The sequence below is a fragment of the Chlorocebus sabaeus genome, chromosome 15 (assembly GCF_047675955.1).
Source record: "Chlorocebus sabaeus isolate Y175 chromosome 15, mChlSab1.0.hap1, whole genome shotgun sequence".
NCBI lineage: Eukaryota > Metazoa > Chordata > Mammalia > Primates > Cercopithecidae > Chlorocebus > Chlorocebus sabaeus.
The window spans coordinates 70439204-70452148 of NC_132918.1; the positions used below are offsets into that span (position 1 = coordinate 70439204).

The 12945-nt window shown below is 35.8% G+C and overlaps 1 protein-coding gene across 1 annotated transcript in view; it reads left to right on the forward strand.

Moving 5' to 3' along the window:
• Positions 1–12945, forward strand: part of RARB (retinoic acid receptor beta) — a 769451-nt gene that overhangs the window by 220696 nt on the left and 535810 nt on the right. The window contains exon 3 of the mRNA XM_038002334.2: positions 12358–12409. The gene's annotated coding sequence lies outside the window, so the exon portion shown is untranslated. The remainder of the gene's footprint in view (positions 1–12357; positions 12410–12945) is intronic.

Consider the following 12945-nt stretch of genomic DNA (forward strand, 5'->3'; position numbering starts at 1 on the left):
TCCATAAGGAAAAGCTGGGGGATTCATTTAAAAAAATGTTTATGTAAAAGAAACCTGTGAAAAAGAAAAGGAGTTTTTAAAGGATTCACTCAGACTCTACATCTATTATATTGGATGTCACAGCAAATGTCAAGGAACACAGTGTTTCATAGTAACTAGAGGCCGTTGTGTACATGGGGAAATGAAGGGCAGTAGCATATTTTGGAGTAATCACCACTATTTAGCTGATGCTAAGTGCTCTCTCTCACTCAATATAGTAGGTCTTTTGTTTTCCCTGTTTTTGCAAATAAGTAAACAGAGAGGCTCAATGAATTTGAACCTAAGTCCTTTGAATTCCAACACCTACTCTTCCCACTGTACCATACTGTCTATCCGCATTTCTCACCTGAATTATGCAGGTGGTTTTGCTTGTATAGAGCAGCGGGATGATATGGTTTGGCTGTGTCCCCACCCAAATCTCACCTTGAATTGTAATAATCCCCACCTGTAAAGGGCAGGACAAGGTGGAGATAATTGACTCATGGGGGTTGTTTCTTCTACACTGTTCTTATGGTAGTGAATAAGTCTCATAAGATCTGATGGTTTCATAAATAGGAGTTCCCCTTTACAAGCTCTCTCACCTGCCATCATGTAAGACGTGCCTTTGCTTCTCTTTTGCCTTCCGCCATAATGGTGAGGCCTCTCCAGCCATGTTGAACTGTGAGTTCATTAAACCTCTTTTTTTATATAAATTACCCATTCTCAGGTATGTCTTTATTAGCAGTTTGAGAACAGACTAACACACAGGATAATCACTCATTTCATCTCTTCATTTAGTATAAATATTATCTACTCAGTGAAAAGCACTGGATTGAAAAATGGTTAACTTGGTGATTTGGGTCATCTAAGTTACCAATCTGGATTTCCTACTTGGTTGATCTAAATAGCTATGCCTTGATTGATGTTTTGTATAAAGCACTCTCCTGACCCCCATCCAATATATGATTTCTCCATTAAGTACACACAACTTTCCTCTATGAATACATGTCAATAAATGCAAAATGTCCTGTTTTGAAGGAGTGTTTTATTTCTGTCAAGGGCTTATTTCATTATACAGGTTTGCTTATACATCTTCACTCAAGTTGTTTTCTAAAAATATTTATAATTGTGTCTACATTTCTGGGACATTCTGTGTATGCTGATTAATTTTTGTGATGGCAGAAAATTAGTGGTTTCTCTGGCCAAAAGCACTTACTTTCAGATTTCTTTGGTGTTTATCTGATTATTGTGGTTCATCTGGCCATACCTCTGTAATTTTAGGGGTTTAAAAATGGCATTTCTGCAGAGAAAGAAATTAAGACCACTTTTAATTTTATTTCAGTAAATTATATAATTGCCCCTGATACAGAAAGATGAGCCATAGTTTTCAGCTGGTTTGGAGAAGTTTTGTGGATTAGGCTAGGTCGAAGTATCTCAACAGAAGCAGTGAGACATTTTAGGGATGGTTGTGGAAGAACTAAGGAACTGGGAGAAAGGAAATAATCTCATCAAGAAACAGGCTTCAAAGGGGCGAGCTGAAGCTCATCAAGAAACAGGTCCCTCTGCCAAATCTGGAGAAATTTGTCTTCTACTACTACAGACTCTAGCATTCACGTGACTTGACTCAGAATTGTCAAAAGTTTGCCAAGTATCGATTTAGGGTTCTAGGGATCAGCATTGAATATGGTAGAATATGTATACTTTGACCTGGCAAATTATCCTTGCTTATTTACATCATTTTGACTATTGTTTTTCCAGTTGAGGTTCTTGTCATAAAAAAGGTGGGAGACTTTCTGGAACAGGTTGTGAGATTCATAAAGGCAGGAATGCACACTTTGAGTATTTTACCTCTGTAGATGTGTATGTCTATACCACATGCTTTTTATGTAGTGTTAAAAATTAAAGCATCCTATTGGTGTCAGACTTCTGAATAACTATATAAAGAGAATACAACATGCAAAAATAAAATTAAAAAATTAAGGACATTATTTCAGCTCAGCATCTTCACATTTGTGTGAAGATACAACTAATCTAAACTGATGTGTTAACTATGGATGATTCCCTGCAAATTTCATCAACATTTCAGTTAATTACTTGAAACTGCCCAGTTTACTGAAACTGTTTATTTGTTTGATATGTATTTTTGGCATTGCGAATAAAAAGCAAAATATAGTTCTCTCATGGACCTCAAAGTCTAGTAAAGGGAAAGACATGTAGAGAGATAATTTGTTGTTAGTGATGTGGTGAGCAATATTACACATAGGAAGTGGACACTATTAACTATTTGGGGAAGAAAAGTTTCACAGAAGGAAAGGGTATTTAATCTGGATTCTAAAGGCTGAGTTTTCTAGGTGGGTGAGGAAGGGTATTTTGGAGACGTGGAAAAGCGTATCCCAAGTTTGTATGAGTGTGACAAGTTTCTAGGCTTGGAGTTTTGTGTGGCAACACAGAAGACTGTATATTGAAATGACTCTGCAACAGTAAAACCTAGAAATCTCTGCTTCTCCTTGACTCCCAGGCTGTGGCTGTGGAAAAGAGTCTAGAAGGTACATTTACTGTGTCAAGGTGAGCTTTCAGGCAGATAAGACACACTGCATCACCTTATGACCAAAGTCATCACGAAATGGTCAGTATTTTACACAAGGATCAATCCCTAAGATAAGAACCATAATACTTCTAATTAAATCTTTACTTCTCAAAAGGTCATGGTTAGAAAAAATAATAATAACTCTCATCCTTTTACACACAAGTGAAGTGATTTGGTTTTAGAGAAAAAGTATTATGTGTATTCAGTTTAAGAAGTCAAATAGTTCTATAAGCCTTTTAGCACTACTCCACCCTTTTCCACCACTGATTCCTACTCCCTTGAGGCAACCATTTTCAGCTTTTCAGCAAGTGTCTTGTATTTCATTCCAATATTTCTAAATTCCTTGTTACACTTTAAAAAATTCATTTTAGTCATTTGCTGGCATCCAATTATAGAAAAAGATTTAACTCTTTCATGTCGCATTTGTGTGCTCATTCTTCCTCCCCCGTTCTCCAGTATAGTTATATCATAATTATTTAATCAATATTCAACACTTATGAGTATGCCAATATTTCTTATATATGAAAATACCATATACTAGGAAGACATTTATTTCTGTCATGTAAATGAACTTGTTGACCATCCACTCCTCTTCAACTCAACAGAGTTTAATGTTTTAATTCTTTCTGGTGTGCCAAGTCTCCCATATGCTTTCCAGCTTCTAAAAATTTGATGTCATTCATTTACTGTTCTCTCATCTCTCCTTCTCTTTAACTTTGTGGATTTATGGCTTTTGGGAGGAGGTAGAGATAAATGTGTGTCTTTGATATGCCATGTTTAACGCAAGTAGAATAGGGCTTCCTGTGTGAAGCCACAGAAAAGGAAGGAGTAGAATTGTAAGTGAAAAACGTCTGATGATCACAGAGGAAAAGCAGGTGTTGAGATAAAGCAGAGTTTAAATCACCTGTCAAGGATATGAAGACACAGATAAAATACATACATGTATGGGGGAGGAATAGACACGTGTAATTGTTGTGAAATTATATTTGTTATTATAGGAGAAAGGGAGTGTTTCCAGCATTAAGATAGGCCCTGACCTGAGGGTTATAAGGAAAGAAAGAAGAAGCTTGTAAGTACCTTCAAATAACTGTCTAAAGATGCTTTATACCTAAAAACCAAAGTAGAATCCAGCCTCTTTGAATCCTATGTGCATAAAAATAGAGGAGAATAAGACTATTTGCAAAGATCAAGCAGTATATATTTGAATTAGTAAAGGAAAAAGTTTTATTGTTAATAGAGTTTTGTTACCTACCTGTATAAAAATAAGACTACACATTCAGTTTAATCAACATTTTTAAAGACACTATTATTCATTAGGAACAGTGAGCTGTTAGATGATAGATACGTCAAGAAAGTTACAGTTCAGAAAAGAACATGAGACAAGCTTATAAACAAAATAATGCAAGATAAGCTATCATAAGTACAGAGAAAAAGGGGTATGACAGAGGAGAGAACATAGCCTAGCTAAGAATTTATGCAGATGAGAAACTACTTCTATGCTTGAAGGGAAGTAGCATCTTAAATGGACTGTGAAAGAAATGGGTACAAAAATGGTGAGAAATGGATTCTGTGTGAAAAGACTTTCCCATAAAAGCTATGTTATCCTACCAATTTCTCTAATTTAACCCTCTCTCTACCTCCCAAATATATTTGACACTCATGTTACAGGCACAGTATGTTTTGTTTATTGTGGATACTCAGGGACCCAGGCTAATGGAGGCTCCATCTCAGTATATGATTTTGTGAGCACTAAGGGAAGAAAATGGAAAGAGGTCCCCATACCCATTTCACTGGCCAAAGCTAATTGGCCTACACCTAACTTAAACTTGACAGAGGAGGTGTTATGTATCTTATATCCATCCTGAGGAGAAGAGCATAAGAATATTGGTTTAAAGCCCTTATTATCACAATATGTGACAGCGAGGATGCATCCCATTGTGTATAATTCCCAAGCCTCTACTCTTGACCATCACACCTAACGGCCTCCCAAATTCTATTACAGATTCATTGAAACTCAATGTTGAGATACAGAGAAGTACAATTGCTAGCGTTAACAAATAAAAATACAGGACACCAGAGTAAATTTGAATTGTATATTAAAAAAATACATTTTAGTGTAAGTATATCCCATGCAATATTTGGGGCATGCTATACTAAAAATTATTTTTCTTCATTTAAAATTTAAATGTAAGTAGATATATTTTGCTGTTATATGACAAATGTATCCAAAAAAACTAAAATAGGGTAGGAAATGTCTTCACTCTTTTAGGTGGACCAGATGTAGAACCACATAGCAGCACAGAAAAGTTGGTTAGATTATAATTGAAAGTATTTTCCTGAAGGTTAGCTCCTGCAGGTAGTTCTTCAGGTGAAAATAGTAAAGTAGATTGCAGTTTAACAATTATAGTCCCTTATCTTTATCCTAAAGCATTTTTCCCTTACACCAGAGGTAGTTTTGTGTTCTCCATTTAGAAATATGTATGTGACTTCTTGGGTGTGACAAGAGAAGAGAAGCCAGGAGTAGTAAAAGTGGGGTCCCACATGAGAGGTAAAACAGTCATAGAAGAAAAAAAAAAGATTCTAGATTGTGAGATACCGAGAAAGAAGACAATTTGGCAGAAGCAATGAGATCATCCTTCCTGTAGGTTGCCTGGACACAACTTTTAAAGCATGTTTATCGTTTGGAGCATTCCAGTTTAGTTGGGATGTGAGTTCAGAGTGAAACATGGAAAATTAATGGAAACATTGAAAACTGGAAAGTCTCCTTAAGAAAAGGGGAAAAGAAGTGGAGTAGGCTAAGGGAGAGATTATAGATTTTAAGCAATTGAAGCCACATAATTAACCTAGTAAATAGCAGCACCCCTGGACTACATGGGAGTGTGACTTATGACAAGGTTTGATGGTGATAATTAACTTTGTCCCTTCATGCAATCACATTAAACAACTTATTCTTAAGAAAATCTGCTACAACTTCCAGCCTTTGCCTTGTATCACACATAGTCACTTACCTGTCTTTTTCTCACAAGACTGCAAGCTTTCCTAGGGGTAAGAATTGGGTTCCATTTATATCTGACACCTCCTTATTCCAAAAGCAGTTTCCTTTGCTTAGCAGGTCCATAGTAGATGTTTATTGAGTTGAACTGAATTGAATCCTTGGCAGCAGTTCCTAAGACACAAATGCAAAGTTTGCATTGCCATTCCAGCCGGAACCGTGGTTTGAAAAAGTCAGATGTCCTTTCCTCTAGGCATCTGTAGGCTGGGGAGGAAAAGAGTTACAACACTTTTGAAAGTGACTTGCAAACAAATACAAAGAATACTCAGGCCAATAAATAATAGCCCATGTGTTCCATAACTGTTGATGGAGTTCTGATAGGTTAGTGCTTTTGGAAATCACTTTGCTTTGAATGTTAGGTGAAAAAAATTTAAGTTTCTGTAGAGTACCCAAATCAGTTATGGAACTGGAACAAGGTTAGGGTTTATGAGGAAGGCTACCATGTCTCTTTCTTACTGACCTAAGAATGTGACCTCAAATGCAGTGGTCCATGAAGTGTCCTGCCCGTACTCATCTTTTGAAATGTGTCTTTGGAAAGGAACATATGAAATCACAAGGCATTGTAATCCCATTCAGTCTACAGAAATGGCTTGTGCTCCTACCCTGGGCCTGGTGCAGGTCATTGTCCTTGCACTTGAGGAGTTCTTGGTTTCATGGGGGTTGGCGGGGGAGTCCATGTGGACACAGTTCCAGTACAGCCTGATCAAAGCTAAAACCTATGAGTAAACAAAGACTCTGAGGTGAGTTAGTGAGACTTGTTTTGAAAAAAGTAGTTTTATGTGACTAAAATGTAGACTCATAGACAAGCCTCTTTTAAACTAAATGTGCATACATTAATTCATCCACTGGTTTTTCGTTCCGATGTTTTTTGACAGGAAACTTGGCTAAGCACTACGTGAAATAAATAGATGAATGGCTTGTGATTCACAACCTTAAGAAATTGATTGTGTACTAGTTGGGGGAGGCGTGTGAATGCCTCTAATTCAGTGTAAGGAGATGAAGAGGCATAGGAGAGATACAGAGAAGTCCTGAGGGAACTGAATGCCCTCTTCTACGTAGGGAGGTCTGCAGGAGCGCTGTGGAGATGGTAGTGTTTGGCGTGAACCATGATCTCACTTCATATATTTGGATTTGAAGGCAGAAAGCTGCTTCAGACAGAAGACACAGGATGAGTGAAGTCAGAGAAGCTGACTCTCATCAGTGTGTATATAAATGTTTCCTAGCACTTGCCCCTGAGAGGAAAGGGGAAGCAAGAGAAACCTGAGATGCAGGGAAACTGTGGATGCTGAGTAGGGCATAGCAAAAGAGGTGGAAACATGGAGCACAAACTGTGTCTACCTAGCTGTTTTGCCAAAGGCCAGACAGCCCTGCTTTGGAATCTGAAAAGAAAACCCAGATTATTTATGTGCTACCACTAGCAACATATTGAAGGCCAAGAGGAGCTGAGAATTATTGAGCTAGTTCAAAGCAATCTCGATTATTGAAAATGAATGAAATTGAATTCCACTTCCTACAGAGTCATTTATTGAGAGACAAAAGCAATTAATACTGAAAATAAAATAATTGTGAATTCTGAACTAAATTACTATGCAGGTATAACGTACTGTCTCATCAGTCTTTAAATACTTCATGTATTAGAAAATTGTGACACCGGTCTCTGAACCAGGGACTTATACATCATTAGCGTTTATTCATTCTGCTTTTGCTCAAAAGCAATTCTCAAGAGTAACAAATTAAAAGTCAAAGTTTCAGAAATATTATTCAAAATTTAAAATGTGCAACCATATCACGATTTGGTATTTGGATTTGTAAATTAATCCTGTCATTTGGTAAATTAAAAAAGAAGATGAATCTGACCTTGTGAGGTATCCCATAATTTGTTGATAGCAGCAGATATTTTTGAATATTATTGCAAATTTGGCTTCTCACGGAGTACCTGCCAAGTACCATGAATGTATTTGATGAATAATTCTGCTGTCAACAACAAGCATCATTGTGTAACTGATTTATGCACTGAGGGCCCTTAAGAATTGAAAGTATGATATATGTAGAGAGATGGTACATATAATTTGCACGAGTTCCAACTTGAGTTATAATACTTTGTTTTATGGAAACTACAGGGTCTCTGGAAGAGTTGGCTACCCATTATCCTTATTCTTCACAAATTTGGAAAACTAGCTGTCTTAGGTAGATTTCTACAGAAAATAGATCTTGCGATGAAGATTGGGGGAAACGCTATTAGGAAGACTTGGGGAGGAGTGGGACTAGAAAGACAAGGCCAATAAAGGGACAGCAGCAAGCAAAGTTACATAGAGAGTAACTTTGGTTTGATCCTGCTCAGAGTCTCTGGAATTAGGGTAGGGCATACCCCAGAATCATCACAACCAGGAACCAGAAGCTGGTGTATTTAAACCACCTCTATGCAGCAAACCTCCAAAAAGAGTTACAGGTGCTGGCTGTTGGGAGTGAAAGTGCATGGGGAGTTGGCATGTTCTAAGATGGTAAAGGGATCTGGGGACATGTGGGCAGTGCTCTGACAGCATCTGCCACACCAGTCATATTAGATACTCCATAATTATCGTTAAATGCTGTGGCAACAACGTTTAATCTAACCAATCTGTCCCAACAGTAAAGAACTCACTATTACCCTGCTGGGAAACATGCCCAACTCTTAGTGTCGTCTTGTTTCAGAGCCCAATGTGCAGGGAGAGGTTTCAGGGGGTCAAGAGATCTATTTCCTGCTGGTAACAGGCTGGTCAAAGAGAATCAACACATACTAGGCAGCCTAAATTAGGATAACAAATCAGGATCAGGGTAGCCATCTCAGCTGCCTTCAGAGGCCAAGCAGATAACCTCAGTGAGAGAAAGCTTCCAAATGGCTGGGTGTAGCGCAGCAGGGGAGAGAAAAGCTTCTGGAAAGCCAGAGAGATTCCCATCTAAAAGCAATAAAATTCAATCTTAAGGAATACTGGCTCAAAAGTATATTTTGTGAACATAATTTGTCCAGTAGCCTATCAGTTTGCATCATTGACTGTCTAAAACAAATGGCCTTAATATGTGCATAAATATTGTTTTGGACAATTACAGAAAACTTTCTAGAATACGGAAAGCAAATATAAAAGGAGAAGAGTGCTTAAATCGACTGGATTCTTGCCACATGTTTAAAAGTTGGGACTCTGTCCCAGAGCAATAGATCCTCTTAGTAGCAGTTTCATTATAATGAAATCTTTAGTATATATCCAATACATATCCAATTTATATACTTGTATGTATCTCAATGTATTATATGGTATACATACTTGTATATATGATAAGAGAATTCAACCCTTAGTTTGTTTGAGAGTTTTGCCATCAGCATTTTGAGAGGATAGAATTCTTTTAATTATTCAGCAAAATATAATGTTGTCTCTTAAAGACAGACTACTATCTTGCTACAATTCTTCCTTTGCCCCTCCTTAGAATCATTAGAGAAAAAATTCTTTAACGATGAGTGTTCCCCTAAAGTCTGTGTAAATTGATTGACTGTAGCACTAATGACTAAGCCTTGAAGTAAACCATATGGTTAGTGTATGAGCCTTCACACACACTAGATGTTCAGAAGTTGTATTTCATGATGGCACTCCCCAGTATGTTTCCCATGTACCTTGGAATTTCTGCCATGATTCATCATCCATAATCGGGTAGATTACTCAAAGTCTTAGCTTTCAGTCTTCAAGCTTATGGGCTGAGCCTAAATGGTCCCACTGTTTTATTTAAAGAGTACAAGTACTTCTGCTGAATCTTCCATGCTTATTGCATTGAACCCACAAACCAGCCCTTGCTGGCAGTCATAAGCCAGTCAGGAATAGAATCTTAGGATTCTTTTGCAATAAGCATTCTTGTGTTCCCATTATGACTTTAACGTAAGATGCTCCATCATTAAGGGACCTGTGATTATCTCCATAATTTTTCAAATTATGTTTGAGAATGAGAGTTGGGTTTCAGTATTCTGGCCATTTCTCCACACTTAAAATTCAAAACAAAATACTTGTCCTTGAGACTGAATTTTAAATTCTAATCTCTTAGGAAAATCATAAGCAAAAATAGATACAAAAATAAAGCCTCAATTAATCTAGGTTGGCTCGCCTTACTGACTGAATTTGCCAGCTAATTGAGTAACTTTCCACTTCCAATTTTTGCTTTGAAAGACTTGGCATAAGAAAGGCTTACTCATTTGTGGACCCTATGGGATGAGAACAGCTTCAAAGGAAAAATGAAGAGGACTTCTTTTGTTTCAGTTTCTTGGCTTTTGATTTATACTCATGCTTGCTTTTTTATTTTAAGAATATGATGAGTCCTTATTCATTCAGACTTACTAGCAAAAGACTATTCCAAATGATTGAGAAAGCTAAAGTATCATTTTAAAATAAATTGAATTTTTTAACCATCGAAAGTGTATTTAGAACTTGACCTATGAAGTCCTCTAAAAGAGCTCTTAAAGAGATTGAATTATTACTTAAATAAAAATGATGTATATAGAATTGTGATACAAAGATATACTTCTGAACAATTATCATTACATTTGATTCTTTATCCTGAATTAAACTATTCCCCTCCTGATACTGCCCAAATGAATATTGAATTATGTACTGCACTTCCACTTTGCTTAGGTTATAAAAATTGACTTTAGAGCATAAACTTCCTGTCCATTAACTTTCACCTAAATGGCACTGGGTTGCCATTTGGTTAATTATATTTGGAGTTCAAAGTTGTGATTATGGCTGATTTATCAGATGTAATCTTTTAAAGGCATAAAATTAAATAATGGCAGTATAGGTAAAGAAGGTTAACTTTCCCTCAGTCATAAAGATTAATGGTCTTGATTTTCATAAATATCCGGGATGTTGATATAGTATGCTTTGCTTTTGTGTGGTTGGGTTGTATAAACTCCAAGTGGTGAAATTCAGGTAACATTTTGCCAACCATGGGTCTTTATAGGTTAAAGGAACTGACCAATCTAATGACTTTCGGTTTTCAGATTGTATAAAGCTTACACAGTTCTGTTCTTTTATCTCTGCCCATTAAACAAATGTGAAATCTGTACTAAATCAACCAGTAAGATATAATCCATGCCTTCATGAAACTTTGATGGGCATATCCAATACCAAGTAAAAAGCAAATAAGTACAGTTACTACAACTTATTAAAGTAAAATCTTTGAAATTAAAAAAACCCAGTGTCCTAAGATAAGAATAAGAGGGGCATGAGTGGGGTAGATGATCTTATTGTATTATTTTCTTTATTGTTCATTATTACTAATTTAATTTTCTCCTATATAAACAAAAACCAACCAATTGGTTATGCAATTGATCAAAAATTTGTTGGATTCCATTAAAATGACATGATTTTTGAATTAGTAAAATGATTGGTTCTATCTAGGTTTGATAGGTCCCTATGAGTGAATATAATCTAGACATTTGAAAATTTTTATATTTGTAATTTATAGCTTCTAAATAATTCTTATGGTAATAAAATATGCAATCAATGTAGAAAACTTGAAAGTTACAAAAAACTCCAAAAAAATTTTTACCCATAATTCTACCACCAAGAGATAACTAGTATTAATGTCTTGGCCAGTATCCCAGTCACTTGCATTAGAACAAGAAATCTAACTATACACATTATTTTACAACCATTTTCCACATTTTGGAATGAGACTTTTCCCATAATATTTTACATTTTTTATAATATAATTTTAGTGGCCGCATAGTATTTAATTACATTGTTGCATCTCAGTTGAGTTAACCTAAGGCACTATTTATGTACATTTGTTTTCAGTTTTTCATTTTTATAAATACTTGGATGCCTATCTCTTTCCTTACTTTTAATTATTTCCTCAGGGCACATTCCTAAAAGTAAAATTGCTTGGTTAAACTCCTGAGGCTTTGGATATATGATGAAAAATATCCCCTGAAAAAAAAAAAAACCATACTGATATAGACTTCCACTAGCTGGAGACATGTCCACTCTCACCATACCTCACTTTTACTAGGTACTTGTTTTGATTTTTAACTTTTGTCATTTTAGTAGTCATAAAATGACTAAAAAACCATGTTCCGTACTTTATATTTCATGTGAAATTAGAATACATATTTAATGATGCTTTAAGATTCGTAATGCTGCTTTAAAAATAAAACTAGAAACAAAATCAAATTTAGAGGAAATGGGAGCTTCTAGGATATGAGCATTGTGGAGACAAAGTTCAAGGTGATGCTGTTTACAAAAGCAAATCAACAAATTACAAGAGAATACAAGTAATAGAATGGGAACAACAAAAGCTCCTATTTAAAAAAAGCAAGCAAAATCAGGGCAGAGAATTCTTTGTCCCCCACAAATCAGAGTTTGCTGTAATCTCTGATGAGAAATATATTCTTAGGTTGGTAAATATGGTAGCACCTTAGAATTCCTGTGACTTTTCTCTTGAAAGAGTTTACCTTGACAGAATCTGAAAGAAGTGAGTTGTCGGTGAAAATGACATTCTACTAGAAATGGTAAATGGAAAATCTTAAGTTTGGGATCCCTGGCAAGTATCTTTCCCTATTAAAATAGTTATCAAAATTAAATTATGTAAGAAAATTGGGTAGCAGTGTTAAACACAGTGATAGAATGTTAGAATTGAACAGAATTTGGAAGACTGTCTTATCCAGCCACTTATTTTACAGATAAAACAGAGTACTGCGGAGATGAAGTAACTTTCCCTAAGACCCATAGCTGGTAAGTAATGAAAGAAAAAGTAAATACATTCGAACAAATATTTTGAAAAACATGGAAGTTCTCCATAATCTAGCACTTCAAATATAACTGCAGTTTGGCATATGAATTTTGAAAGTACTTATTATATACACATAAAAACCAATATTTTTATTTTTTCCAAAAGTGGAATCATACTATATATAAAAATGGTTCTACAAATTGTTCTTTTATGTATATTTTGTAGAGACAGAATGTCTTATTTTCTCTCTAACACGTGGATGGTATACAGCAGAGGGTTGCAAACTATAAGGGGCTAGATAGTGAATACTTAGGCTTTGTGGACCCTACAGCTTCTGTCACATACTCAACCCTGCTGTTGGGTTGCAAAAACAGCTCTGGTCAATATGTAAACAAGTGGTGTGACTACATTCCAATAACAGCAGGCAATATTTGTCCTGCAGATTGTAGTTTGCTAATTCTTGAAATACAGAAGGAAAAAAATTAAGTTGATTTAGAAAACAATGAAGCTGAAGGAGAAATACAGTGTTTATCATAGA